General features: G+C 50.6%; 1 pseudogene; it reads right to left on the bottom strand.

Annotated features, from left to right (window-relative positions):
* Nucleotides 1-13709: 13709 nt before the first annotated feature.
* Nucleotides 13710-24103, bottom strand: LOC125519182 (annotated as a pseudogene).
* Nucleotides 24104-24621: the final 518 nt, after the last annotated feature.

The raw sequence follows: 24621 nt of genomic DNA, 5'->3' as shown, positions 1-24621 counted from the left end.
GGACTTGGCCGGAAACGACGCCGGCGAGCGGCGGAGGCGGCGGTGGGATTCGGGACCGCGTCGGGATCGCGCTACGGGGCTAACGGGAAGGCCAGGGGGGCTGCGCGACGCGCTGAGCACAAGGGGCTCGGCCCCGTGACCATTTGGTCACTGGAAGGGCGCCGGCGACGAGATCCGCGACGGGGGCGCTCGGGTACGGAGGGGAACGAGGGGGAAGAGGAGGGGGGCCTCGACCGAGCGGAGGAGGCGCGAGGGGAGGGGGGTACGTGGGGCGCGGTGAGCCGGCGCGAGCCGGAGCGCGACGAGCGCGGCGCCGGAGCGCCGCCGTGGGCGCGAGCCAGCAGGGCTCACTGACAGCACGTGTAGAGGGCAGAGAGGAGGACCGGGGTCCTCACCGGCGTTGAAGGGGAGTGGGGGCGTCGAGGCGTGAGGGAGTTCGTCGCGGAGGCAGTCCGGCGAGGAAGGGCTTGACGAATCCGGCGAGGGCGGCGCCGTGCGCGGTCGTCGGGGCTGAGGACGGGGACGACGAGGTCCAGCGGCTGCGGTGAGAGGCGGCGCCGGCGTCGGGCCACGGGAGGAGGACGAGCGCGGTGGGGTGGCGCCGGCGTCGGGGCGACGGGATCGGGCGGGATCCCGATCCAGATCGGCGGGGGAGGGAGGAGAAGGGGATCGGGGGGAATGGGGTGTCGGCTAGGGTTTCCGCCGACCGGGGGGGTTATGGGAGTGAGGGGGTGGGCCGGGCCAGGGGCTGGCCGGCTGGGCCAGGTGGGCTTGGCCCAGTTTGGCCAGGGGGGTTTTTTTCCCTCTCCTTTGTTTTATTTTTCTTTTCTTAATTTATTTTCTCTTCTGTTTTATTTCATTTTAAAATATTCAGACACTTTATAAAAATGTGTGCACCCCACCATAATTAACCTTGTAATATTTGACAACCCCCGAACATTTTAGTTTGATTTTTTTTTGAAAACTTTTATTACCATCATAATTTTGAATTGAATTTCGAAACCGTTTTGATTTAACCCGAGATTAACTACAGCGACAGAGGTGACGTGGCATCATTAGTGAGGATTACTATAGCTTAATTACCCGGGCGTCACAATTCTCCTCCACTACAAGAAATCTCGTCCCGAGATTTAGGAGGTAGAAGGAAAGAGTGCGGGGTATTCATCACGCAGACGATCCTCGCGTTCCCAGGTGGCTTCGTCTTCAGAGTGATTCGACCACTGGACTTTGAGGAACTTGATCGCCTTCTGACGTGTGCGGCGTTCAGCTTGGTCGAGAATGCGGACCGGATGCTCTTTATAGGAGAGGTCCTGCTGCAATTCGAGCACTTCATGATCCACTGCTCGGATTGGGTCCTTGAAGCAGCGCCGGAGTTGTGACACGTGGAACACATCGTGAACCTGAGAAAGGTTCGACGGAAGCTCCAGTTGATATGCCACTTTTCCACGCCTTTCCAGAATAGTGAATGGGCCAATATAGCGAGAAGCTAGCTTGCCCTTGATCCCGAAGCGGTGAGCACCCTTCATTGGTGTAACTCGAAGATAAGCCCTTTCGCCAGGTTGATAGAGCATGTCTTGGTGATGACGGTCATACTGACTTTTCTGACGTGACTGAGCAGTCTTGAGATTCTCGCGAATAATGCGAACTTGTTCTTCGGCCTGTTGGATAATATCCGGACCGAAGAGTGGGCGTTCCCCAGTTTCTAACCAGTTCAGAGGGGTTCGACACTTTCGTCCATAAAGCACTTCGAAGGGGGACATCTTCAGACTAGCTTGATAGCTATTATTATAAGAGAACTCGGCATATGGAAGAGATTCCTCCCATTTCTTGCCGAATGAGATTACACAAGCTCGAAGCATGTCTTCGAGAACTTGGTTGACACGTTCAACTTGCCCTTGTGACTGAGGATGGAACGCAGTACTGAACGACAGATGAGTCCCCATAGCTTCTTGGAAACTTGCCCAGAATCTTGAGGTGAATAAGCTGCCACGGTCCGAACTGATAACCAGTGGAATACCGTGAAGTGAAACAATTCTGGACATGTAGAGAGTAGCAAGCTGACTAGCAGTGATTGTCTCTTTGACCGCCAGAAAATGGGCAACTTTGGAAAGCCGGTCAATGACGACAAGAATAGCATCATTACCTTTCTGAGATTTGGGAAATCCAGTGACGAAGTCCATTTCAACATGGTCCCATTTCCATTCAGGAATAGAGATAGGTTGCAGAGTTCCAGCAGGCCTTTGATGCTCTGCTTTGATTCGGCGACAAATGTCACACTCAGCAACATAACGAGCAATGTCCTGCTTCATATTAGACCACCAGAATCTTTGACGAATATCCTGGTACATCTTTGTACTACCAGGATGGATGGACAGAGGCGTATCATGGGCTTCTTGCATAACCCTTTTAGTCTTATCCAGGTTTTTCTTTGAACACGGTACCACTAGGCGGCCTTTGAAATACAAGGCGCCATCGTCGGCGATAGAGAAGAATGAGGGCTTTCCCCTTTTGAGGTCGCGCTTAATCTTGAGGACTTCATCGTCACACTTCTGTATCCATTTGATGGTGTCCACAAGATCTGGTTTCGCAACCAGGGTATTGAGAGAACCCTTGGAAACAACATGGAGGTTCTGTTTGGGGAAACCTTCAGGAGGGGGAGCGAGTGATCCCGGGGGAACAATATGGAGGTTCAGCCTTCTAAATTCTTCGGTAAGCGAGGGCTGAACTTTGTGGACCTGGAGGTGGTTGCAGTAAGACTTGCGGCTCAAGGCATCAGCCATTACATTAGCCTTGCCGGGGGTATAGGATATACCCACGTCAAAGTCTGCAACAGTCTCCATCCATCTTTGCTGGCGTAGGTTCAAATCTGGCTGAGTAAACAGATACTTCAGACTTTGATGGTCGGTGAAGATCTCGCAACGATTACCGAGAAGGTAATGTCGCCACTGCTTCAGTGCATGAATGACAGCAGCAAGCTCGAGGTCGTGAACTGGGTAGTTTTCTTCGTGAGGGCGCAATTGACGAGAGGCATAAGCAATCACTCTGCGCTCTTGCATTAGGACACAGCCTAATCCTTGACGTGAAGCGTCGCAGTAAATGACGAAGTCCTTCTTAGTATCAGGTGGAGCAAGTACGGGGGCAGAAGTCAACTTGTCTTTGAGCGCCTGGAAACTTTCCTGACACTTGTCTGTCCAGTCAAACTTGACACCCTTATGCAACAGATTAGTCAGGGGCCTGGCAATCTTGGAGAAGTTCTCGACGAATCGACGGCAGTAGCTGGCGAGACCGAGGAAACTTCGGACTTGCTTGACGTTCTTCGGAGGAGTCCAATCGAGAATAGCTTGAACTCGTTCAGGGTTGACGGCAATACCATCCTTGGAGATGACATGCCCAAGATAGGTTACTTCGGGGAGCCAGAATTCACACTTGGAATACTTAGCATACAGTTGATGTTCTCGAAGCTTCTCTAGCACAAGACGCAGATGTCCAGCATGTTCTTCCTCGTTCTTGGAAAATACAAGGATATCGTCCAGATAAACCACGACGAACTTGTCGAGGTAATCCATGAATATATAATTCATCAGACGAGAGAAGGTGGCGGGAGCATTCGTTAAGCCGAATGACATGACTGTGTACTCATATGATCCATACCGAGTCACGAAGGCGGTTTTTGGGATGTCCTCTTCACGAACACGGATCTGGTGGTAACCCAACCTCAAGTCGAGTTTGGAGAACACTGATGAGCCAGCCAGTTGATCATAAAGGTCATTGATTCGAGGAAGAGGATATTTATTCTGAATGGTAGCTTGGTTTATAGGACGGTAGTCTTGGACTAATCGGTTTGTCCCATCCTTCTTCTTAACAAAGAGAGAAGGTGCTCCCCAAGGAGAGCAACTTGGGCGAATGAAACCTTTGGTAAGAGATTTGTCGATTTCCTCCTTAAGCTCAATGAGTTCATGCGGCGGCATCTTGTAGGGTCGTTTAGCTATAGGGGTAGTGCCAGGTTTCAAGTCGATGATGAACTCGACAGCTCTAGCAGGGGGAATCCCTGGAAGTTCTTCTGGGAAGACGTCTTGGAATTCACGAACGACGGGAATGTTTTCAATGCCCTCGAGTGGTGCAGCGTTCAACGCATTCAAGGCATAAAGTCGTGCCTCGGCGTTCTGAACTAGATGAGCTTGGTAAGCTATTATTTCATCAGAAGGGTGTAGCAGATGGACGACCTTAGTGGCGCAAACTATAGAAGCAGTATGCGCTTTTAACCAATTCATTCCCAGAATGAGATCAATGCTACAGGACTTCAGTACGATGGGAGAGACAAGGAATTCCAGTCCTTCGATTTCTACAGGGACGTCGTTGCAAATCATGGAGGTTCGACATTGGCCCGCAGGGGTGTGTACTAATAGTGAAGCATCCATGTTCTCACATTTAATGTCGTGCAAGCATGCAAAACCTTCTGACATGAATGAATGCGATGCACCTGTATCAAATAAAACGGATGCTGGTACTGAATTTACGAGGAGGGTACCCATCACAGTAGCAGGCTGGTCTTGAGCTTCGCTCAGATCAACGTGGTTGGCATGAACACGACCATAAGATTTGGCATTGTTGCTGCGGGGCTGGTTGCTTCCACGGCCAGTTGCTGGAAGGGCCAGTTGATTCGGGTTCTGGTTGCATTCCCTAGCACGATGCCCTGGTTGTCCACACCTGAAGCACAATCCATTATTGGGAGTGGGAACAGGAGCTTGTGGTGGTGGAGCTGGGAGTCTTGGCCGCCTAGTCGGAGGAGTAGGCAGACGAGGTGCAGCATAGGTCTGCCTTGGGGTAGGTGCATCCGGCTGGTACAAGCTATTGGGAATCCATATCTTGCGCTTCTGCGAGGACGGGCCCGAAGATGAGCCCGTGTCACGGTTGCGCCTGTGAGAGCTCTGGTATTCCTGCAGACCAGTTTCGACATTGATGGCTTTGTTCACCAGAGTGGCGAAATCAGCAAAATCATGCACTAGAAGTGCGAGTTTGATGTCAGCTTGAAGGCCATCCCGGAACTTCTCCTGTCTGCGTGCATCAGTTGCAATGTCCTCTTCAGCATAGCGGGACAAGTCCAGAAACTCCCGCTGATAAGCTTCCACAGTTCTGTTGCCTTGGGTGAGGTTGCGGAACTCACGCTTCTTCCGGTCCATAACTCCCTGAGGAATGAAGCGAGCACGGAAGGCAGCTTGGAAGTCTGGCCAGGTGATGATTGTTCCAGCTGGCAGAGTACGCCTGTGGCTGTCCCACCATTGAGCCGCGGGTCCTTTCAGGAAGAAGGAAGCAAAGGTGACATAGCTGGTAGGGGCTACATCAGCAGACTCCATCTCATAGGTGATGTCACGGAGCCAGTCATTAGCATCCAGAGGCTGAGTTGAGCTGCGGTACACAGTTGGGTTCAGGCGCATGAAATCCTGCAGAGTCACTGGGGTTGGCTGCTGGTTCATATTGGGGCGAGGAAACTGAGCCATCATATTCTCCATGAACTGGCGATTCATCTCAAGCTGTTGGATCATACCAGCCATGTACTCAGGCGGTGGTGGGGCGTTGCCACCACGACCACGACCACCTGGTCTAACCATCCTGCTAATATTTAACAGGGGTAGTTCAGCATTGAGGAATTGCAAAAAAGAAACAAGAATCATTCATGATGAAACATGCACAACGAAAGCAGCACGATAGATACTACATAGTAGTCGACATATCTTACAAAAGAGATCATGCATGGAGTTCGTTACACAGAGTTTGGTACATAGACTAAGACATCATAGGCGGCACGCAGGCTCGCGGCGAATGCATCTAACACTAACAAGCAAGTCTACATCAGTCCCACGCGGTACTTCGGAGGTAGTTGTAGCCTGAAAGCTGGTAGTGTGGCATCGGGTACACCACGTCGGCAACCTGGGGTCCGCAGGTACTCTGGTGCAGAACCTGACGCTCAAGTGGTAGAAGAGGACCAAGTGCAGGAGAGTAGCCTCCCACATCTGGCCAGCCGACGCCCTGAGGCATCACGGTCCTGGCAGGGTAGACCGCAGAACGCGATAGATCACCAGATCGGACATAGGGGTGCAACGGTGTCAGAGCACGGTAAAGGTGCTGACGAGTGGTGTACAACTCGTGGCGAAGATCTCGGTTAGCGCGATCCAGCCCATCAGCATGCAGAACCAGGTTCTGATGGTAGAAGGGCTCTCGGGTGATAGTGGAGTAGGCAGCAGTGTAGTAACCCTTCGCACCAACATCGGATGCGATAGCAACGTGCCTGAAGGGGGAGGTATCCAACTCCTGATACTCTCCACGAAGACGTGTCAGAGCAGCATAAGCAGCATCGTGGACCGCCATATCGATAGTCACTCCAACACCATGAGCAGTGTGCAGCACGGTAGTGGAGTCATACTCTCGAGAGTAGAGGTGGACGATGGCACGGTACTGCTCCTGGTTGAAGTCCTGGTACTCCTCATAGACGGTGTACTCAGGGTGCCAGCGATAACCCAGATAAGTCATCATCTCAACCAACACAGCAGGTGATCCTGAGGCACCAATGGCCGTCGTGTGGCGCATGACCTGCCTCGTGGGTTCCATCTGAAAACAAAGATGTTTTCACAGGAGTCAAATGACAATGTGGATAATGTTCAATTACTACTCTAAAGAACAACTAGGGCTTATCCAACTTTGGGGTGAATGTCGTAACGGGACCCTAGTGTCAGAGTTAGTAAAATCGTTTAACCCGAGTAGGAGAGAGTTCAGAGTCCCAGAGTAAAGGTCGAGGAGTAAAAGATCCTAGCACCACCCAATGGTGACGTGGGCCCGTAAGGCACACAGCCAAGTTAGTAAAAGTTTTTGCAATGTCTAGACTCGACTTCGGCCAAGGAGTGTGGAAGGGGGGTTCCTACAGGCAGTCGGCTCTGATACCAACTTGTGACGCCCCCGATTCAACCGTACACTAATCATGCATGCAAATGTGTACGATCAAGATCAAGGACTCACGGGAAGATATCACAACACAACTCTACAAATAAAATAAGTCATACAAGCATCATATTACAAGCCATGGGCCTCGAGGGCTCGAATACAAGAGCTCGATCATAGACGAGTCAGCGGAAGCAACAATATCTGAGTACAGACATAAGTTAAACAAGTTTGCCTTAAGAAGGCTAGCACAAACTGGGACACAAATCGAAAAAGGCGCAGGCCTCCTGCCTGGGATCCTCCTAAACTACTCCTGGTCGTCGTCAGCGGGCACCACGTAGTAGTAGGCACCTCCGGTGTAGTAGGAGTCGTCGTCGACGGTGGCGTCTGGATCCTGGGCTCCAACATCTGGTTGCGGCAACCAGGTAGAAGGGATAGAGGGAAAGAAGGAGAAAGCAACCGTGAGTACTCATCCAAAGTACTCGCAAGCAAGGAGCTACACTACATATGCATGGGTAAATGTGTAAAGGGCCATATCGGTGGACTGAACTACAGAAAGCCAGAATAAGAGGGGGGATAGCTAATCCTTTCGAAGACTACGCTTCTGGCAGCCTCCGTCTTGCAGCATGTAGAAGAGAGTAGACTGAATACCTCCAAGTAGCATCGCATAGCATAACCCTAACCGATGATCCTCCCCTCGTCGCCCTGTGAGAGAGCGACCACCGGTTGTATCTGGCACTTGGAAGGGTGTGTTTTATTAAGTATCCGGTTCTAGTTGTCATAAGGTCAAGATACAACTCCAAGTCGTCCTGTTACCGAAGATCACGGCTATTCGAATAGATTAACTTCCCTGCAGGGGTGCACCACATACCCCAACACGCTCGATCCCATTTGGCCGGACACACTTTCCTGGGTCATGCCCGGCCTCGGAAGATCAACACGTCGCAGCCCCACCTAGACCAACAGAGAGGTCAGCACGCCGGTCTAAACCTAAGCGCCCAGGGGTCTGGGCCCATCGCCCTTAGCACACCTGCACGTTGCGTGGGCGGCCGGAAGCAGACCTAGCCTAGTGGCGTTCCAGTCCAATCCAGCGCGCGCCGCTCCGTCGCTGACGTCAAGAAGGCTTCGGCTGATACCACGACGCCAGGATACCCATAACTACTCCCGCGTAGATGGTTAGTGCGTATAGACCAAATGGCCAGACTCAGATCAAATACCCAGATCTCGTTAAGCGTGTTAAGTATCCGCGAACGCCGACCAGGGCCAGGCCCACCTCTCTCCTAGGTGGTCGGAACCTGCCCTGTCGCTCCACCTCAAAGATCCACTCGCGGGTGCTCCTACGAGCCGACCCGTCTTTAATCACCACATTATCATGTACAAAGTATATAGTATATACCCGTGATCAACTCCCGAGTGATCACGGCCCGATAGTATAGCATGGCAGACGGACAAGGATGTTGGGCCACTGATGATAAACTAGCATCCTATACTAAGCATTAGGATTGCAGGTAAAGGTAACAACAGTAGTAGCAAGGACAGGCTATGCATCAGTATGGGATTAACGGGAAGCAGTAACATGCTACACTACTCTAATGCAAGCAGTATAGAGAAGAGTAGGCGATATCTGGTGATCAAAGGGGGGGCTTGCCTGGTTGCTCTGGCAAGAGAGAGGGGTCGTCAACACCGTAGTCGTACGGGGTAGCAGCGGCGTCGGTCTCGGTGTCTAGAGAGAGAAGAGGGGGAAGAAACAATAAATATAATGCAAGCATATGCCTAGTGAAGCATGACATGACAAGTAACGATGCTAGGCGTGCCCTAACGTGGTATGAGGTGGTACCGGTTAAGGGGGGAAACATCCGGGAAAGTATTCCCGGTGTTTCGTGATTTCGGGCAGAGGAGCCGGAGGGGGAAAGTTGCGGGTTCGATAGGTTAGGGGTGTGTGGCGGACGAACGGACTGCGTATCCGGATTCGTCTCGTCGTTCTGAGCAACTTTCATGTTGAAAATATTTTAATCCGAGTTACGGATTAAAAGATATGATTTTCTAAAGATTTTATTAATTTCTGAAATTTAATTAATTAATTATTTAATTCGAAAAATGAATTTATGACGTCAGCATGATGTCATGCTGACGTCAGCAGTCAACAGGGTTGACTTGGTCAACCTGACAGGTGGGTCCCGTTCGTCATACTCTGTTAGTTAATTAACAATAGTTAATTAGGTTAATTAGCCATTAGGTTAATTAATCAGGATTAATTAAATTAAGTATTTACTTAATTAATTAATTAATATTTTAATTATCATTTATTTTTATTTTTAACGTTCTGGGGGGGGGCTGCGGTCAGTGGCATGGCCGGTCCAGTCAGCAAGGCTGACCGGGTCAACAGGCCGGCCGGGCCCCTAGGGCCCATGGGTCAGTGACCCAGGGGTGGCCCCAGGTCGGCCACGTCGGCGGCCGGCGTTGGGGAGCTCCGGGGAGCGTTCCCGCGGCGGAGGGGCGCCGGACCTTGCCGGGATTCGCCGTCCGGCGGCAAAAATGGCCGCGGGCGGGTGCGTTCGAACGTGGAGAGGATGCCGCGTCCAACGGTGGCAGAGGCACGGCCGGACTTGGCCGGAAACGACGCCGGCGAGCGGCGGAGGCGGCGGTGGGATTCGGGACCGCGTCGGGATCGCGCTACGGGGCTAACGGGAAGGCCAGGGGGGCTGCGCGACGCGCTGAGCACAAGGGGCTCGGCCCCGTGACCATTTGGTCACTGGAAGGGCGCCGGCGACGAGATCCGCGACGGGGGCGCTCGGGTACGGAGCGGAACGAGGGGGAAGAGGAGGGGGGCCTCGACCGAGCGGAGGAGGCGCGAGGGGAGGGGGGTACGTGGGGCGCGGTGAGCCGGTGCGAGCCGGAGCGCGACGAGCGCGGCGCCGGAGCGAGCTCCGGCCATGGCGACCGAGCGCGGGGGTCGACCCCTACGACTACAGAGCGAAGCAGGGGAGGGAAGAGCTCACGGGGGGGGGACGCGTGGGGTCTCGGAAGCGGGCTCGGGGGCGTCCGGCGGGGAGGAGGTCGAGGCGGCGGCCGTCCGGCGATGCGGATCCGGCGAGGTGGGAGTCGGGGACGGTCCCGAGGCGACGAGGGGGGGGTTCGGGCGTCCTGCGCGGCCGGTCGGGGAGGAGGGGAGGAGGACGAGCGCCGGTGGGGTGGGGCGCCGGCGTCGGGGGCGACGGGATCGGGCGGATCCCGATCCAGATCGGCGGGGGAGGGAGGAGAAGGGGATCGGGGGGGAATGGGGTGTCGGCTAGGGTTTCCGCCGACCGGGGGGGGTTATGGGAGTGAGGGGGGTGGGCCGGGCCAGGGGCTGGCCGGCTGGGCCAGGTGGGCTTGGCCCAGTTTGGCCAGGGGGTTTTTTTCCCCTCTCCTTTGTTTTATTTTTCTTTTCTTAATTTATTTTCTCTTCTGTTTTATTTCATTTTAAAATATTCAGACACTTTATAAAAATGTGTGCACCCCACCACAATTAACCTTGTAATATTTGACAACCCCCGAACATTTTAGTTTGATTTTTTTTTTGAAAACTTTTATTACCATCATAATTTTGAATTGAATTTCGAAACCGTTTTGATTTAACCCGAGATTAACTACAGTGACAGAGGTGACGTGGCATCATTAGTGAGGATTACTGTAGCTTAATTACCCGGGCGTCACACAGCCAACATCAATTCACACATATGCGAAAACTCACCGGCGACAAGCAAAGTCATATAAGATCAAAGCTATGAGTAGGCGAGGAAAAAAGAAAAAAAGCTCCAAAGCGATCAGATCTAGGATTGACAAACTAGAACAGAGACTGTATCCGCACCAACCATCTCATGACACCACATTGACGACGTAGGATGGCAATTTTATCCATGGACATGGATATCCATGGATATCCGACCTGAATAGATAGGGTTTGGATATGCTTTTGTGTCCATAGGCGGCGCCCAAACTCAACCCGATTGTTCGTGGATAGGGCATGGATATAATCTTGTACCCATGGATATAAACCAACCCGATCCGATAGTATGACTTAATGGGGAAAAAATCTGCTATCCCTGCCCCACGGTCGTATGTCCCACAGCAATTTTACACTTTTTTTATCTAAAACATGCATAAGAAATTACACAATCCCCATCGTAACTTTTTTAGTTGACATTCAATCCCCTCTGTAACATACTCCAACACCCCTTCCCTTATTTTTACCTCCTTCTTAAATGACTCGTCATTCTCATCTGTTAGAAAAATACTAAATGATCTTAGGTTGTTAGTGGATGTTGATTTACCATAAATGAAGCCTAGCCTACCATGAGGTGAAGAATGGAAGAGTTTATGTTAATATTGTCTATTGTGTTATGTCTCAAGAGGACCCAATGGATATCCAATGGGTATGGATATCCATCGGATTTGGACATGGACACAATTTTTCACCCATGGATTTTTTCATGGCGGGCAAAGACTGTGTTCATGGACATGGATATGGATTTGAGATTGTTCAACCCGATCCAAACCCGACCCATTGCCATCCCTTAACGACGAGGTTCTTCAACAGCAACGCCTTCAAGAAGGGAGCAACACTCAAGCGCTGTCGTCGCCAGATTCAACCACAAGGTCAGAATCTAGGTTTTCACCCTGAAGAATCAGTCCGAGCATATCCGAGCAATGCCTTCAACAAGGTAACGACGTAAGAAACATCGCCAATGCCAGGTATAACCACTCGGGTCTGACCTAAGCTTTCGCCCCGGGGCTCAAGACCGGGTGCTCTAATTGCACCACCATCAAAGTCACTAATGTGTTGCTGCCACCACTTTTCCACGATCCCGACAGCTACAAGCATTGCGCCCGCCGCCACTGCACAACCATTCCTTTGCATCAAGTCATCGTTCATAATTTGTACCTCACCGCCGAAGTTAACCACCGGATCTGAAGAGATGAACACTCTCGAAGACCTTCCAGTGATCACCATCATCGTGGAGCCATAAGAAGTCACTGCATCATGTTTGCAGTTACCACCAACCGGCTGATCTGATCTGAATCACCACCACGAAATCATGCACCGTAGCGCAGAAAAACCTGGGAATAGTTTGTAATCCAGTTTAAATCCAGCCCAATCCATACAGTTATAAGTCCAGCAGCCAGACTAGACCAGACCAAATTGCAAATGCTATAATCCAAATCAATCCAAACTGTACGTATTTTCTGTTGGAAATATGAGCAATTTACCAAATGATTTTATTAACAGAAATACTAGATAAAGCATGACAAATATAGTAGAGATAAAACAAGTCATGCGTTCTGACAGAGAGAAGGTAAATAGCTTCTGCATATATGAACCGTAGCCTATCATATCTAAAGTAGACAGTATAGTAAGTAGCATATATGAAGTAGAACCTATCATGTGTAGGACAAGGACTAGAACAAGGAACTGCGGCAGAACCTTTAACAGGAAAGACAAGAACACGTACGGGACAACAGCAGCAGAAGCGCTGGACTTGGGGTCGGTGTCCTCGCCTGCCATGTCGTCGGGGAAGAAGTCGTCATCGGGGAAGTAGCCGTCGGCGACCGGATCGTCCGTGATGAAACAGCCAGTAGTCGCGCTGAGCGCTCCCCAAAAACCTTATCACCCTTATCCCGTACAGGACTCAAAAGGTGCGGTTTCGGAGGCCTACTGTCCCGATCTGCCGTGCACGCCGCAAGATGGGATGGGGAAGAACGTAGCAGCAACACAGTGGTCGGAACTTTGTGGCGAGAGGAAGATGAGCTTCTGTTGTGTCTCTCTAGAGAGGAGCGACCTCTCTTATATAGGCACAGGAGAAGGACGCGAAGAGGCTGTGGCAGGAGGTGAAGCAACGAAGGGAGACGAAGCGAACAGGCAGCGGCCGAAGAGGCGCGCCATTCGAATTCAGTGTCCACTACAGAAAACGTTTCAACTCCCACATGACCTTTCGTATACCCGTCGTGCGTGGCAAAAATTTAGATATCGGCTCGGCTCATTCCCGCAACCTGCGGCGCGGCGTGGCGTGATGAGGCGTGACGTGGCGAGGCGGACGGCGGAGGAGGAGCGCGCGTGGATATCCCTCTTGTTCTCATACTCTTACAAGTGAGAAAAGAACCTCCCTTATAAGGAGGTCCAACTCCCACTAAACTAGCAATGTGGGACTAAACTTTAGTATCCCTTGCTTTGCACAAATGGGCTAAGTGGGCCTCTAGGATTTATTAGGAATTTCTGAAATAGTTATTGGGCTGCCCAAAATAGACTAAATTCCAGCAATCCCCCACTAGATCCCAGAGGCACACAGAAATTTGCCTTTGGTTCCAAAACACTGTTTTATATACCGGTACTGCAGTGGAGACTGTTAAGTTGAACTTCCACCTAGAACTCTATGCTACACTAGTAAGCAACTTGAACAGTGGACTGGGCCTTGAACTGCAAGTTTTCTGCGAATCTAGCTTCACATAAAGCCTTGACCGATACGTGGCTACCGTGGATCTTCCCCGCGGGTGGAGCTTATGCGTCATACTCCATGACCTTTCATGAGTTTACTAGAGAGAACCCTACTCTCATAGATTGCGACGTTTGACAATCAGACTCATATAGGTGTGTTCTTCAAAAGATGTTCTGCAGGATAACATCTTTGCTTAAATAAGCCACTTAGAACACATTAAGATATACATCAACCTGCCATGCAGATTAGGAGAGTATTGCATATTCATGGAGTGGTATTGTGAATAGTAAGGATACTCTCCTCTCAGTTGACCAACAGCTTGTCTTCCACATCTAATTCACGGGATCTCCGATCACAAAGAATAGGTTACCACTGTGAACAACTCATATTGTGGGTCTCATACCCATCTCCCTCGATGCATTATCTATCACATTATGTGATAGACCCTTGGTAAAAGGATCTGCCAGATTTTTAGACGTTTGGATATAATCCAACGCAATAACTCTGGAGTTTTTCATTTTCCTGACAGACTTTAACCTTTTCTGAACGTGTCTTGATGACTTCATGTTATCCTTTGAGCTGCTCACTTTCGTGATCACAATTTGATTGTCGCAGTTCATAAGGACACCCGGTACAGGTTTCTCAACAACCGGCAAGTCATTCAAGAGCCGGCGAAGCCAATCTGCTTCAACCGTAGCTGTATCTAGTGCTGTGAGTTCTGCTTCCATTATTGACCTCGTTAAGATGGTCCGCTTGCAAGACTTCCAAGAAACAGCGCCACCTCCATGAGTGAATACATAACCGCTCGTGGCCTTTATCTCATCAGCATCTGAGATCCAGTTTGAGTCACTATACCCTTCAAGCACCTTTGGATGTCCGGTATAGTGAATGCCATAATTTGCAGTGCCTTTCAAATAACGCAAAACTCTTTCTAGAGCTTTCCAATGCACATCTCCTGGTTTTGAAACAAACCGACTCAGTTTGCTAACAGCAAAAGAGATGTCAGGTCTTGTAGCACTGGCTAAGTACATAAGCGAGCCAATAATCTGAGAATACTTCAATTGGTCTCTAGCAATTCTTCGATTCTTTCGAAGCAACACACTAGCATCATATGGTGTTGGAGAGGGCTTGCAGTCACTATAGCCAAAGCGACTCAAGATCTTTTCCACATAGTGAGATTGAAGCAATGTAATCCCACCATCATCGTCTCTCAACAACTTGATGTTCAGAATGACATCAGCCACTCCTAAATCCTTCATCTCAAAACAACGAGATAGGAAATCCTTGACCTCCTTAATAACATTCAGATTGGTTCCCAAAATCAGTATGTCATCAACATACAAGCACAGGATAACTCCCTCGCCCCCACCATGGCGATAGTACACACATTTGTCAGCTTCGTTCACAACAAAGCCTGCAGCTGTTAAAGTTCTTTCAAACTTCTCATGCCACTGTTTGGGTGCTTGCTTAAGTCCGTATAAAGAGGCTGTTTGGTTTGGAGCCTTGAGCTGCCCAGCCAAAACATTGGTCGTTGACCAGGCTTCGGCTGGCCGCTTGGATCGCCTCCAAAATTTTGGTGCGCCGGCCCGCCTCAGCTCCCTCCCGCTGCTCTTGAGCCAAATCGTTGGCAGAAACGCGGGCGGCTGAATCCCTCGCCAATATTTTGGCGTGCCAATAGCGCCCAGGATTTGGCAGGGCGGACATGGAAACTAACCAAACAGCCCCAAAGACTTCAGCAACTTGCACACTTTCCCTTCCTGACCATCTAGTACAAACCCATCTGGTTGTTCCATATAAATTTCCTCGTCCAACTATCCATTTAGGAAAGCAGTCTTAACATCCATTTGATGAACGAGAAGACCATGCGAGGCAGCTAGTGAAAGTAGAACTCGAATAGTGGTCAGTCGAGCCACAAGTGAGTAAGTATCAAAAAAGTCTTCACCTTCCTTTTGGGTATAACCCTTAGCCACGAGCCGAGCCTTGTACTTTTCAATAGTACCATAAGGCCTAAGCTTCTTCTTGAATACCCATTTGCATCCTATAGGTTTGCACCCATAAGGACGGTCAGTTATCTCCTAAGTTTCATTCGTCAAGATGGAATCCATCTCGCTACGAACCGCTTCCTTCCAGTAGTCAGCATCTTCAGATGCATAGGCCTCTGAAATAGAACTGGGAGTGTCATCTATGAGGTACACAAGAAAATAATCACCAAAGGACTTTGGAGTCCTCTGTCTCTTGCTCCTAATAGGAACTTCATTGTTCTCCTCCACAGGACTTTCAAAGTGTTCCATCGAAATTGTAGGTTCGGTAATTGTAACTGGTTCCTGATTCGATGAACTAGGCATCTCCTGATTAGATGAGTAGCCATATCCTTCATGGGAAAGATATCTTCAAAGAAAGTCGCATCATTCGACTCCATGATCGTACCGACATGCATGTCAGGTACCTCAGATTTTACAACCAAGAATCTATAGCCAATGCTATGAAAAGCATATCCCAGGAAAACACAATCCACAGTCTTTGGTCCAAGCTTCCGCTTCTTTGAAATTGGAGCATTGACTTTCACCAAACAACCCCATGTTCGCAGATAAGAGAGTTTTAACCTTTTCTTCTCCCATTCCTCGAATGGAGTTATCTCTTTGTTCTTTGTGGGGACTCGGTTCAGGACATGACATGCTGTCAATATCGCCTCCCCCCACCATGCCTTGGAGAGACCCGATGTGTCTAACATGGCGTTAACCAAATCAGTTAGAGTACGGTTCTTTCTTTCGGCCACCCCATTTGACTGAGGTGAGTAGGGAGGCGTACTCTCATGGATTATACCATGTTCCGCACAAAAAGCATCAAACTCATTGGAAAAATACTCTCCACCACGGTCGGACCTAAGCCTCTTGATTTTCCGATTAAGTTGGTTTTCCACTTCAGCTTTATAGATCTTGAAAAAGTTCAAAGCCTCATCCTTAGATTTCAGAAGATACACACGACAGTATCTAGTGGAGTCATCAATTAATGTCATGAAATATTTCTTTCCACCTTTTGTCAACACACCATTCATTTCACATAGATCTGAATGTATGAGCTCTAGTGGTGCAAGATTTCTTATTTCCGCAGTCGTGTGAGACTTACGAGGTTGTTTAGCTTGCACACACACTTGACACTTAGATCCCTTGACGATGGTGAAACTAGGGATTGAGTTCAACTTCGCTAGTCGCGACATGCAACCAAAGTTAACATGACAAAGACGTGAATGCCACACATTGGATTCACTATTGTTGCAAATATGATTAACAACTTTATTGCAAACGTCTGATAAGGATAAACGAAACAAGCCTCCTGACTCATAGCCTTTACCAACAAAGGTTCCATACTTGGATATTACAAATTTATTCGACTCAAAGACAAGCTTGTAGCCATCTCTACACAGAAGAGATCCTCTAACAAGATTTTTATTGACGAAGGGGACATAATGCACGTTCTTCAGCCGCACGATCTTCTCCGAAGTAAACTTCAGATCGACCGTGCCAACACCACGAACAGAAGCACTTGAACCGTTGCCCATCAGCACGGTTGAAGTCCCTGCGGTCTGATAAGACGAAAACATGGAAATATCACCGCATACATGCACATTAGCACCCGTGTCAATCAACCAGTCAGGAGAATGACATACTGAAAGAATAGTGGGAAATATACCATACCCAGCATCCTTCATGTCAGTGTCTCCAATGACAACATTAGCGGTCTTGCCGCCTTTCCCAGGATGACGCTTGTCATAGCGATTAGGGCAACTAGGAGCCCAATGATCAGGATCCCCACACACATGACAAGCACCTTTCTTATTGCCATTCTTCTTCTTGAAGTTCGTGTGTTGCACAGTCTTGTTCTTCCCATCAAACTTTGCTTTTCCATCAAACTTGCTCTTATTCTTGAACTTGTGGGGCTGGAAGTTCTGCTTCTGTACCACATTGGCACTAGATCCTCCCTCAATACCTCGAGCACGTGTGTCCTTTGCTCTCGCCTTTTCTTCCACATCAAGAGTGTCAATGAGATCTGGGACGGAAAACTCCTGCCTCTTATACTTCAGCAAGGTAGCAAAGTTCCTCCATGAAGGGGGAAGCTTAGTGATGATACCTCCGGCAACAAACTTGTCCAGTAGCATACAACTGAAGTGCTCAAGTTCTCTAGCAAATGACTGTATCTCATGAGCTTGCTCAACCACGGAGCGCTCTTCAGTCATCATGTAATAATAGAATTGCTCCATGATGTACAGCTCAGTGCCAGCATCCGAGACCACAAACTTGGCCTCGAGTGCACCCCACATATCTTTTCCATTATCAATTGACGCATAAGCATCAACTATGTTCTCACCAAGAACACTCAAGAGAGCAGCCTTAAACAGAATATCCATTTTCTGAAAAGCTTGTGCCTGTTGAGCATCAAGCTCTCCTTCAGGTTTGCCGAGAGTGGCGTCATAGCAACTCATGGTTTGAAACCATAAGACTGCTCTCACGCGCCACCTCTTATAGTGGATACCCTCAAACATAGGAGGTCTCATGGAAGCAGCAAAACCACTTGGTGTAAATTGCCTATAATAAGGTTTTTGGATTGTTGGAAATATGAGCAATTTACCAAATGATTTTATTAACAGAAATACTAGATAAAGCATGACTAATATAGTAGAGATAAAACAAGTCATGCGTTCTGACAGAGAGAAGGTAAATAGCTTCTGCATATATGAACCGTAGCCTATCATATCTAAAGCCGACAGTATAGCAAGTAGCATATATGAAGTAGAACCTATCATGTGTAGGACAAGGACTAGAACAAGGAACTGCGGCAGAACCTTTAACAGGAAAGGCAAGAACACGTACGGGACAGCAGCAGCAGAAGTGCTGGACTTGGGATCGGTGTCCTCGCCTGCCATGTCGTCGAGGAGGTCGTGAATGTCAGGGAAGAAGTCGTCATCGGGGAAGTAGCCATCGGCGACCGGATCGTCCGTGATGAAACAGCCAGTAGTCGCGCTGAGCGCTCCCCAAAAACCTTATCACCCTTCTCCCGTACAGGACTCAAAAGGTGCAGTTTCGGAGGCCTACTGTCCCGACCTACGGTGCATGCCGCAAGATGGGATGGGGAAGAACGTAGCAGCAGCACAGTGGTCGGAACTTTGTGGCGAGAGGAAGAGGAGCTTCTGTTGTGTCTCTCTCTGGAGAGGAGCGACCTCTCTTATATAGGCACAGGAGAAGGACGCGAAGAGGCTGTGGCAGGAGGTAAAGCAACGAAGGGAGACGAAGCGAACAGGCAGCGGCCGAAGAGGCGCGCCGTTCGAATTCAGTGTCCACTACAGAAAACGTTTCAACTCCCACGTGACCTTTCGTATACCCGTCATGCGTGGCAAAAATTTAGATATCGGCTCGGCTCATTCCCGCAACCCGCGTCGCGTCATGGCGAGGCGGGCAGCGGAGAAGGAGCGCGCGTGGATATCCCTCTTGTTCTCATGCTCATACAAGTGGGAAAAAAACCTCCCTTATAAGGAGGTCCAACTCCCACTAAACTAGCAATGTGGGACTAAACTTTAGTATCCCTTGCCTTGCATAAATGGGCTAAGTGGGTCTTTAGAATTTATTAGGAATATCTGAAATAATTATTGGGCTGCCCAAAATAGACTAAATTCCAGCATTTTCAAGCCAAACCCATCCAAGCCATTCCCCACATACAGTTTGAACCTGAAGTTTCAAAGCAAGGGCGTGTCCGATTACTACGGGAAGAGAGGCGTGATTAGCTGCTGCTGCATGTTACTCACCACCACAACGTATGTACATAGAAGTAGAACAAGCTATAATGCTAGATACTTGTACTGTATGCGACGAGCTGCACTCCATCCATCACGGTATAAGATGATCTTGTTCGCATTGTCCGACCTCGTCGGCCAACTCCCCGGCGCCGCACTGTCCGACCTCGTCTGTCAACTCGCCGGCGCCGTCGAGCGGGAAGAAGGGGTACATCTCGTAGGGCTCCATGTGACTGTTGTGTATCACACTGTCCGGCAGTAGTTGGGCAGCTCGGCCACCGCCCGCAGTCCACCGCCTGCGCCACTCACAGCCCGCAGTCCACCGTCACCGCCACCGAGCTGCGCCATGTCCGTCGCCAGCCCCTTGTTCGCACCATCGCAGGAGTCACCGGACATGAGCTTCCATGCGCTTGGTCGAACGCGTCCAGGCCCTTCAGTCCATGCCGGTGGCGTTCTGGGTGTTGAGAAGGCTGAGCGTGTAGCCCGTGTCGGCAGTCGACACCGGCGCGGCCACTAAGAGCACGCAGTCCTACCATGGGACGTCCCCACGGCACTGCGCAAGGCCCCATATCGCCGAGAAGGAGCGGCCGGCGGTGGCTGCGTACTAGGCGGAGGCGTGCGGACGAGGCCGCGAGAACCTGGTCGATGCTGGTTTGTGTCTCTGCACTGTCACCATTCTTGCCGCAGTACGCGCCGATTGGGTCAGCATGGACGTGCCATAGCGAGCAGGAGCATCATCGCCGGCACCAGCAATGGAGACGACGAGGTGGACGTTGCCAATGGGTGATTGCTTTTCCCGGCAAAAGAAGGGTGATTGCTTTGATTGGGATCCTAACCTGGTCCTTGATTTAGGGCATGTACAATAGTGCTATCTTAGGAGTGCCACGTAGGATAAATGATGAGGTGGAGGAGAGAGAACTCGTAAAAAAAGGTTTGTCTTCTCTTATTTAAGATAAGACAAGAGATGATCTCTTAGCACAATTTGTCTCACCATGTTTTAAGGAATTGCTAGTTATTGAAGATAAGGCTAAGATATAACCCATTATAGACATACTTTTTTGTCATCTCTAAATTACATGCAAGACTTAAGATAAGACTATTTTATCAACCATTGTACATGCCCTTAGTTCTCAGTCCATGGGTTGGAACGGTTTGAGACTGTTTGGTCTGTGACCAGACCGAACCAAACCAAGCCGATAATAGGAAAAGCCCAAACCAAACCAGCTTACACTAGGAGCTCAGCCCATTTAATCCAAACCAAAAGAGACCAATAGGAAAACCGATTTGAAATTATAGTTTGAGTCCAAACTATTCTCAGGTTTAAGCGCAGTCGGCCGACCACCGGACGCGCGTAAGGTCACCATCTCGACGCCGCAGTCCACAACCAACGGAGAGGCCGACCCACACCAAAGATCAATCCACACAGGCCATAGGCAGATCCTCCACGGCGGCCACCCAGAGAACATGCGCACTCCTAGGCGGCAAGATCTGAAGCAGGCCTGCTGAGAACCCAGATCGGATCTAGCACCTGTACACGTCTCGCCTAGGACCCTGTTGCCGGCGCTCCTGAACGCCCGGCCGGCGGGCGAAGACCTCGCGGAGGACGTCGTCGACGATCTTGCCGCCGGAGCCTATATGCGTGGATTAAGCCATCGCCTCAAGGTTCGGCCGATGCATGGCTGGATCCGTGGATCTGCTGATGGAGGCTACGTGCATGGAGAACCCCTGCGCAACCTTCGGATGCGAGGGCCTCTTATCAGCATATATAAGCGCTCTACCATTTGAGCTACATCCCCATGTTTTATCCTCTAAATAAATCAAGGCTATTTATATATAAATTAATAACTGTTGTCGATGATTAACCTGCCGGTCGTCAGTAGTCGTCCATTCCGTTCAATCGCGCGATTGCAATTTTTGCTTCATGCATGTCTATTTTTCTCTTGCAGGTCTCTATGTAGCTATCAGCATGGTGATGTGATGGCCCATAGAATAAGTGAATTCGGACGTCTGTTGTCTCATGGAAGGGATTGTGCTGCTTCATGTTTTCAGAAAAGGATTGAAGGGCTTATCTGTACAACTCCAGGGATTAGTTGGAACGTACAGATGCATCTTTGTTCATCATATATGTCCCAGTAGTTCCGAGACGAGAGGAAACAGACCACAATTTTGTAAGGTAGGATGCTGGGCTGATCAATAAGCACCAAAAAAAAAAAGAGCTAGGAAGTGAACATTCTTGGCTGCTCGGTATACTTTTGGCAAAGAAGCGGGGCATCAAAACGAAACGAAAAGAAACAGTGATATGCAACAGAAATCGTAGGGTTAACAGAATCACTTGGAGAACATGACTTGCACATACCGGTTCAGCAGAATAATTTGGCCAACCAAATATAACTAAGATTGCAACACAATGAGCATATAACAGCAGCGCACCACCAAAACAACCCCTCATTTTATGGGTCCCAGAAACCAGGCTCCAAGCAAAATCCTGAAACCAGCTAATATGTAGAGATGCCCAGCATGGGGAGGGATGATCTTGTCCATGTAAGGATGAAAATCATGTCAGCAGGCAATTTTGGCTCTGATGCATTAACCCTGCAGTAGAGGCAAATCCAAACCAGCTCCGGTTAGTATCACAACGTGCAAATGTAGTCATTCAGTTATATGTAGATGATTGTTCTTACTAGCAATTACTTCCTCTGTTCCTAAATATAAGTCTTTGTAGAGATTCCATTGGTCTACATATGCATTGAAAGCATGCAATTGTGTATAAATATTAAAAGGTGATAACTGGATATATACATGTACAGCCAAACCTTATAATTGGCATATAAACGGCACATTGCAACAACTATAGAGATTTTGCACAACATGAAAATCGATGACAGATTGACTTTATATTCTTGTTGCATCTCACTTACCAGAGCTAAGATAAACATTACATTTCACAGAAGGGTACCCCCCTGCAAAGAGAGCCTTGGCTCAGTGGTTGGGCATGCGGTTGTGCAACCTAACAACCCGAGTTCAATTCATAGAATTGACAGGTGATGCACAGGGGTTTTCCCCATTTATTGAGGATCAAATTTGGTGTGTGGTGAAACCACTCATAAAAAAATATCTTGATACTCATTGAAAAAAAATTCTAAGGGCCATGTTTATCTTGGTACTCATACTAAAATGGCCGTATGCATCCCTAGTTGGTGCAGAGGCCGGGGAAGTGAAATTCTCCCCCATTTTTTCAGGCCACCACCGCATCAGCTGGTCAAATCAAGGCGGAAGGATGGCAAGGGCGACGGACGGGGCGGCGCCCTTGCCACCCCCACCCGAGCCACCTCCTACGGAGATATCTAGGCCGCCGCCTGCCCTCGAGGGATCGCCGGAGACAGTGTTGCCGGCGCGATCGCCGGACTGTGGCGGATCACGAGATCCGGAGTCGGTGGCGCAGATCGGGGGCTTCATACATCCAGCAAAATGGAGAATTCTCTTCGAGGATGTTCGGGCAATCGGACTCCGATCGGAGGGAGTTCTATTTACGTACCACCCATCGAGATGGACGGTGGCGCGCGATCTGGATAATGATATCCTCGGCGGGCGCTACCTGAATGAGGATGAGATCTCTGAAGGTACGCGGTTGTTGATTGATACTTTTGATGTTACTATTTGTTCTTTTTTGCAGGAAGAACCGGAGGTGCATGATCAAACCGAGGTGATCGATCTCACGGACGATCCCAAGCGATCAAAACCGCGGTTTGGGGGACAATTTTCTGTTTTGGCTGATGCGGACGATGATGTACCACTGGCGAAGAAAATCGCAGATGATCCGGAGGAAGAGTGCCCGGTGCAGTCGGTGGCTCCGCCACATGCGACATCGCCTTTGGGGAAGAACAAACTGGAGCAGGACACAGGAGTCGGCATGGCAACGGGACGGGCGACTGGGCGGGCGACCGTGCGCCCGACCGCAGTGGTGCCGTCCATAACCGGTGATCGCCGGCGAGTCGGCGGGCGTTTTTGGGCTCTCGCCGAATCCGACGAGGAGGAAGCGGACGACGATGGGGATGCATCGCCGGTGGAGTCGCCGCCATCTCCCACTCCTTCGGATCTCATTTGCGAATTTTTCCATTCAGGTTATAGCGAAGATGAGGTGGCCACTACGATCGATCGGGTTCTGTCGCTGGAAGATCCGGCACGTATCGGTCTACACGCGGGCGAGAAGATCGAGATGATCCGGTGAATTGTTCATCGCAAGACGGCGGCGTCGGCGATACGGCCTTGGAAAGGTCCTATACCTAAGGTGAGTCTCCCAAACCTTACGTTATTCGATATGATTCGACCGGAGTCTTGGGTTACTGTGAAGAAGCGAAAGAATGCGAGGCGGATCGCCGCTCGTCAAGCGCCGGCGGCGTCCACGATGGCCGTGTCGGTGGCCGAGATCTCGAAGGCGAGAGCGCTTCGTTTGAATCAGCTCTTGGGGTCAGCTGGGCCGGTTCGGATGGATTCGGGTTCGCGAGGAGTTGGGCCGGGTCAGGTGGGTATGAGGCCCACGCTGTACCAGGCCGGCCTTCTGCCCATAGCGATACCACATGCACGTACGAGGGCGATCGCGTTTTGCTCTGCACTGCGCCGTCTCTCGCTGGTTCTAGGGTTCGCAAGCTCGGGAAGAGAGGATTCCCGGTCTGTGGCGCCGGGCGGGCAAGGAGGATCCGGCCGCTCTCTGAGATGGCAGGCCGTGGGGCTGCGCCGCCGCCTCCCGTGAAAACCAATTCAGGTTCAGCAGGAAGGGATGGGCCGGCTCCATCGCCGGGGGCGGGTGCTGGGCGAGGAGCCCCGGCGCCGCCCGGTCAGAGGCCACCGGCGGGGGGAGGAGTTGCGTCGGCTCATCCGGGCCGTGGCGCTGGCTACCAGGGTGTCCGGCCATCGGGGCAGCTGCCCCCTACTACAGGGCGGGGCAGGCTGAGGCCTCCAGCGCCGGGAGGGGTGCCCGTTTCTCAGCCAGCAGCGGGACGTGCTGGCCCCTGGCCGCCTGCGCCGGGCGTGCCTGATGTGGCTCCGGTTGGCCACGGCGGTACTGCACTTGGGGTGGTGCAGAAGCCGGAGGGCGGTCCGCCTCGTGCCGCACCGCCGCCCCACTAGTCGCAAGACCGGCTCAGAACCGCGCGGGTTCGACGCTCACGACGCAGAATTCTAGAAACAGAGAGCCCAATGATCCGCCCCGAGGCCAGTGGGGGGATGGCGGGTATGATGCATATGGCAATGGACGGCATCGAGGTTCCTCCTCCTCGGGAGGAGGCCGTGGACATGCCTGGCAGAGTGACGGGTCTGCTGAGAGACCGTTTCTCGGCCCTGCAGGTGGTTTTGTCGAGGGTGCCTCCGGCCTGGATCACCGCCAGAGAGGAGGCTTTCTTGGCCATCGTGGTGGTCGGGGTGGGGGCCGTG

This window comes from Triticum urartu, chromosome 7 (genome assembly GCF_003073215.2).
Source record: "Triticum urartu cultivar G1812 chromosome 7, Tu2.1, whole genome shotgun sequence".
In the NCBI taxonomy this organism is placed as follows: Eukaryota; Viridiplantae; Streptophyta; class Magnoliopsida; order Poales; family Poaceae; genus Triticum; species Triticum urartu.
Note: the sequence above shows the minus strand (reverse complement) of the source record. Positions and strands in the feature narration are given on the sequence as shown.